Source organism: Lolium rigidum, chromosome 5 (assembly GCF_022539505.1).
Source record: "Lolium rigidum isolate FL_2022 chromosome 5, APGP_CSIRO_Lrig_0.1, whole genome shotgun sequence".
NCBI lineage: Eukaryota > Viridiplantae > Streptophyta > Magnoliopsida > Poales > Poaceae > Lolium > Lolium rigidum.
In genome coordinates this window covers 224336266-224343095 of record NC_061512.1, presented here as the reverse complement: position 1 = coordinate 224343095, position 6830 = coordinate 224336266, and the positions used below count along the sequence as shown (strand labels likewise).

Here is a 6830-nt window from a genome sequence, read left to right as displayed (position 1 = left end):
TTTGTCAAAACAATCCCGGGTCCATCGGGTCAGAAGAATTGCCAATTTACTTCGCTACATGAGGCTTGCAGGAAGGATGTCGAGCGGGCATTTAGTGTGCTTCAAGCTCAATTTGCAATTGTCCGGTACCCTGCTCTAAGCTGGTCTCCCGACCAAATGTGGTAGGTGATGCAGCCTTGTGTGATCATGCAAAACATGATCATCGAGGATGACCGCAAGAATTAGGCCATGAGACATGTTGCTCCCTATGAGTATCAGAGCCCTCTTGCGGAGGTTGATCGTGAGGTGCCTGCAGATTTTGCTGATTTCCTCGCCATGCACGCAAAGATCCGTGCCAGTAATGTTCACGAGCAATGTTCACGAGCAACTTCAATATGATCTCGTTGAGCATATGTGGAGAGTCAAAGGATTATCAGCAAATGCTGCGGTGCCTTGATCTAGCCCCACTTATTATATTTGTTTAGTTATTTTATTGTTTGTTGTATTTTAATTTGAAAACAATTTGGCAAACATATTTATTTGTATGCTATGTTTAATAGAATGTTCGTGTTTTCGAAAACCCTATCAAAAAAAATTAGGGCCACATTTGGGGGACGCGGCTGGGGAGTGACGTCTCCAAACGCGACACGAAGAAAACGCGTCCCCCAAACGCTACATTCGGCGATGTTTGGGGTAGTTTTGGGGGACGCGGCTGGAGATGCTATGAAAAGGAAGCTCTAGTGAGAAGGAATAGTTGTTTTTGGGGGCTTTTTATAAATATTGCACGGCTGAAACTCTTTGGGACCTGACATTTGGGGTCCATGACTTGCCACATTAGCGAACAGATGGCTCTATGCCACCCACTGACCTTAGAGGGGTCTTGTAGCCGTCTTTAGTTACCGTATATTATGTATTTTTGTGTGGCAGTCAAATTTGATTACCCTAGATGTATTTTACTCTTTTATATCCTTAAAAAATGGTTACGAATTTTCTTTCGAAAATAAAGTTAGGAGGGAATTTCTCTCTCAAAAAAAAGTCATACAGCATCGATGACAATTGACACAGAACCTGAAGACGATGTTGGTTTGACAGCGAGTCAACGCGACCGACTGATGAAGCCTCCGCCGCGCCGCCACGGATGGAGAGGCACCACCGTGGATAGAGGGACCGACGCTGATGGAGGGGCGCCGCCTCTGCCCGGCGTTCCTGCCGGTCTGGGCAACCGTACGCGAGGAGGGAGTTGACGCCATGGACGGACGTGATGCTGTAGCGGAGGAGGAAGTCTCCGCCGGCCGAACGCTCCTGCTGCTGCTTTTCCCGGATTCCCACCGGCGCTGCCCCCTTGGTCGTCTTCTCCACCGTTGATGCTGCCTGCTTCCCTCACCACATTCTCCCCTTCGTCCCATCTCCAAAGGTACGGAAGATTGATCCACCACATTCTTGCTGCGTGATGTTGAGTTGACCCAACAATTTCCTATCCAAACGATAGGTAACTGATACTGACAAGGACTGTTCGAATTATGTCCCATGTTTAATTGGGGGAACCGTAAAATTTCTTAGGAATCTCTAGGCAGTTTCTGGTGCGTGACTGCGTGCGCTGTGTGGAGTGTTGACAAGTTGACATGGTCACCATGGACAGGCATAAGAAACTGGTCGTGGTGGGTAGGGAAGAAGTCACCACCACGTCTGATTGCCGTCAGTGGCAGCTCTTGACTGGTTTGTGTGATGTTGTACTGATTACTTGGAACGGTGGCCACCGGCGGAAGCCCTTGTCCGGTGTACTAGTACTGATGTAGGGCGAAGTTGCTGGGTGATTATGTTATCACTAATCATTTATCAAACAAAAAGTACTAATAGTCTAGGACGGCTCACGACTGCCAACTCGGTGGCTGATGGGAGTAACTGATCTAGCTTCTTCAGTTTTGTCTGTTTTGCACTTCTGGTAAACCTTTCGGTAATTCTAGTTCCTCTCGTCCATAGCTTGCAGAAACTCCAATCCTACAGGTTGATGAAGCCAATTTGACCAGAGGTGTAAAGTTGCAATTATGTCCTCCTCATACCCCCCTTCTTTTTTTGTTACCATTACTTATTAATGGTTTTGGAATATCTAGACTGAACTCATCTCTCTTTTCCAAGGAAAGAAGTGGGTAAATCCAGGGACTACCCAAATTTCGCCTAGTACTTTCATCTTGCACCGGGCTCTTCCTTCTGTGACAGAGATACAAGACTATCCACTCATTTATTCTTGTGTTGTACCATTCATCCACTTTCTTTCTCGGGCGAGTGCACGCACTCCAAAAAAATGCAAGGATCATGAGAAAATATTCAAAAATTCTGAAGGTACATGTATTAAAAATTGTATTAGCAAATCAAATATGCTCTTTTGCATAACATCTTGCTCAGCTGTTAGAACCCCTGCTCTATAAAAGTTTCTTTTTTCTGTAGATTTGATGTAGGAGGATAGAATTGGTACCTAAGACTGAGCGCTGGCTTCTATTTTTGTGAAACATTGGAGTAAAACTGCATGAACAGAAATGGCAGAGATTACTCTTATTCTGGTCATACAGAAGTTAGGCATAGCTGTGGCAGGAGAAACGCTAAAGTTAGCAAAACCGTTACTTGGAAGGAAAGATGTGCTAGTGGTTGCACTCCCAGCTAACATGAAACTGATAAAAGATGAACTCGAGATGATTAATGCATTTCTTAAGGAAATTGGCATCAAGGCCTGCAAGGGTGAAGTAATAGAAACTTGGATAAGGCAAGTCCGAAGGTTGGCATTTGATATAGAAGATATTGTGGATCAGTTTATGTATGTCATTGGTGAAAACAAAATGACAGGTTCTTGGGCTCATTTGAAGAAGATTTTCAAGAAGCCTCAGTCTCTCATTTCACTTGATGATATTGCTACTAAAGCAGATGCAGTAAATAAGGAACTTATTGAACTTTCAAGAAGAAAACACCGTTGGACCCAACCAATTATTGGTGTGAGTGATATTCCTATGGCAAGCTATGACAATGAACAACCATTTTATCTACCTGGGCACGATCATTCGGTCAATGATGATGAGCTTATAGGTATTTATGAAAAAAAGAAACCTTGACTGCAGACCGCTCCATGCGAATAGTTGCTGTATGGGGTATGGGCGGCATAGGGAAAATCACTCTTGTTAATAATGTGTACACAAATGAACTGTCCCATTTTGGTTGTCATGCATGGGTGTCTATCTCTCAGTCGTATAAACTGGATGATGTTTGGAGAAACATGCTGACATCACTCGGAAAGGATAATAGAGAATTTGATACCCCAAAAAATGAATGGTGTAGAACTGCGAGCAGAGCTGAAGAAACTTCTGGATAAAGAGAGGTACTTGATCATATTGGATGATGTCTGGAGAGCTGCAGATTTTCTTAAAATCACAGAGGTTCTTGTTGATAATGGCCTGGGAAGCAGAGTAATAATAACTACAAGGATTGAAGATGTAGCTTCAAGAGCTGATGATGGCTATAAGATTAAAGTAGAACCTCTGAATGACCATGATTCATGGCTTCTGTTTTGTAAGAAGGCATTTCCAAATATCGAAAACCATACATGTCCTCCAGAATTATGTGAGTGTGGCAAAGCTATAGTAGGGAAATGTGATGGGTTGCCATTAGCTCTCATGGCAATAGGGAGCTTATTGTCACTCAGTACCAAGAGTAATAAAAGGTGGAGGATCTTCTATGAACAACTTATTTCAGAGCTACTCAGCAATGAGAACCTAAATCGTGTGGAGAAAATTCTGAATCTGAGCTATAAGCACCTACCGAACTACTTAAAGAACTGTTTCTTGCATTGTGCAATGTTCCCAGAAGACTATCTACTCCACAGAAAAAGGTTGATTAGATTGTGGATCGCTGAAGGATTTATTGAACAAAGAGGAACATCCAACTTAGAAGATGTTGCTGAAGGCTATCTGATAGAACTTGTCCAACGAAGCATGCTCCAAGTTGTAAACAGGAACAACTTTGACAGGATTAGATGTCTTCGGATGCATGATCTTGTGCGTGACCTAGCCATTTTTCAGTGTAAAAATGAGAGTTTCTGTACAGTTTATGATGACACCCACGGAGTGGTGGTACAACTGGCCTTAGAACCTCGTCGTTTGTCGGTGCTCCGCTGCAACAATGACATTCGATCAAGCATAGATCCAACAAGACTTCGCACCTTCATATCATTTGATGCCAGCATGGCGCTGTCTTCATGGTCTTCTTTTATTCCCTCAGAATCTAAGTACCTTGCAGTACTAGACTTATCAGGTTTACCTATTGAGAATATTCCAAGTTCCATCGGGGAGTTATTCAACCTGAGGTATTTGTGTTTGGATGACACCAATGTGAAGTTACTCCCAAAATCCATGAAGAAGCTTAACAATGTACAAACACTGAGACTTGAGCGTACAAAGTTGCTGGAATTCCCGAAAGAGTTCTCAAATTTGAAGAAATTGCGTCACTTGCTTATTTGGAAATTGCTAGATGGGACATATACAAGTTTCAATAATTGGGAATCTATGGACCCATTTGAGGGCTTGTGGAAACTGAAGGAATTGCAGAGTTTGAGTGAAATCCGTGCCACTAAAGTCTTTGTTGCAGAGCTAGGAAATTTATCCCAGCTGAGGACGCTTTGCATTACTTATGTCAGGAGTAGCCATTGTGCACAAATGTGCGAGTCATTGTCAAAGTTGCACCATCTGACAAAGTTACACATAAGAGCATACAATGAAGGTGAGCTACTCCTGCTGGAAGATTTGACAATGCCAAACCCTCTCGATAAACTCGATTTGGTAGGGCGATTGTCTGAAGGAACACTAAAATCTCCGTTTTTCAGAACTCATGGAAATCAACTTCTGAATATGGAGCTATTGTGGTGTCAGCTCGCTGATAATCCAGTTCCACGCCTCTTTGAATTGTCAAATTTAACCGAGTTGCATCATACAAGGGCATATACTGAACAACAGCTAAACTTTCATGCAGAAAGGTTTGAACATTTAAAGAAGGTTGTCTTGTCAGATATGCCGCAAGTCAATCAAATATGCATACACGAGGGAGCTTTGGTCAGTCTGGAATATCTTCTCATCGATGGCCTCAAGGAGTTACGTGAGGTCCCTACTGGTATCAAATTTCTAAGTTCCATCAAGGAGGCATATTTTACTAGGATGCATCCTGATTTCATTCTTCAGATGGGAAAGCTAGACCATATCCCGAAGGTCCACTGGTCAGCACAAGGTAAGTTAGATCATCTAACGCTGCTCACATTTTTCATGTCTTCACAGAGTGTTTCAAGCAAATTCTAGAAAAAAAAAGGAATGTTTCAAGTGTAAACTATTTACCGTGAAAGCGTGTGGTCTGGTCCACGCGACTTGTGGTGCGCCTGAGCTCTGAAACATTCCTTAAAAGTCGTAAAAATCTGAATATTTTTCACAACATAATAATATACGAGGGTAATCAAAATTCAAACCATGCTTGAGAAAATAATTCAGCTATGGCAGTGTTTAATTAATGGGCTCAAATGACCACCTAATTTGAATTAGCTACATTCATAGCATGATTTGTCATTTTTTGCTTCTTATGCTGTGAGTCAAATTTTAAATGGAAGTTCCGTCACAGGGTAGTTGGTCCATGGATGTTGCATTTTTTTTCAAATTTTTTACGTCTTAGAAGGTAGTTTCGAGCTCGGTTGCATTAGAAAGCTGGATGCACTCGATACGTTTTACAAGAGTTTTTGCTAGAATACTATACATCTTACAAGAGTAATTGTGATCACTTGTTAGTAAATTTATAATTAAGTTGATATAGCAAATGACGGACACCACAAAGGAATTCCCAGAGGATACATCTCGTTCTCATACCCCTTTTCTACGTGAAACGCAGGAGTGTCCACCCTTCAAACACAGGACCTTAACCAGCCTGGATCAGCCAGCGACAACAACCCACAATGGCGCATTTTAGGTGGTGGCTGGGTTTTCATCTAACGGTGGTTGCACATCAATGATGGTCTGGATGATGAATTACCAGCTTAGCATGAGAAAATGATTGACCCGTTCCCCACAGCTCTGATCCTATGTATGCCTGACTTTCTGGAGTCAGTGAATTGATAGTGCTTCGTTAGAAGAACAATTTCCCATGTGGTTTCATTTGTATAGTGCTTATGAAGCACTGGAAATAATTAACAAAGCGATGCATGTAATAATATTTGAAACTATGGTACATTGTTGTTGATATGTAAAGTTATTTAATGAATTGAACCAGTTTGAGTTCCATTTGAAACTCTTTTAAGCATGGCCCTTTTTGGTTTGGTTCATGTGACTATGGCCCTCTGATATCTGAGCAAATGATCTTAATCCTGCTATTGTCTCTGCCCAGGTCATCGGATGGGAGATGCAACCCTACATCTTTATCTTAGTACTCGTTGCTGTTTTTTTTTTCTTGCGCTGTTGTATATACACTAGTGGTCCTCTCTTGATGCTATTTCTTATGTCTCTTGATGCTAGTTTTTTACTAGTCTTATGTGTTTTCTAAGTTGGTCTTCTGGGTCTTTGCCCCGCTGATCTAGGTGACAAATATTTCCCCTTCTGGATTATATGCTAGTGAAAGATCAAGAAAGTATTAAAGAAGATCCGAAGCAAAACTTAAATGCCAGCAAGGAATTTATTACAATATTAATCCTTGGATCGATCACAAACTAACTCCACATCATTTACTGCAACAATCCTAGTCACAACTCACAAGACACCGTGTCTTTTAGTAGTTACAACTTATTGTTATCATAGAGCAATTGGTGTCACACGTCCAAAATCATAATCCTAGAATGACCG

The 6830-nt window shown here is 41.9% G+C and overlaps 1 pseudogene; it reads left to right on the top strand.

The window, feature by feature from the left end:
- Nucleotides 1–2122: 2122 nt before the first annotated feature.
- Nucleotides 2123–6275, top strand: LOC124654628 (annotated as a pseudogene).
- The last annotated feature ends 555 nt before the right edge of the window (nt 6276–6830 follow it).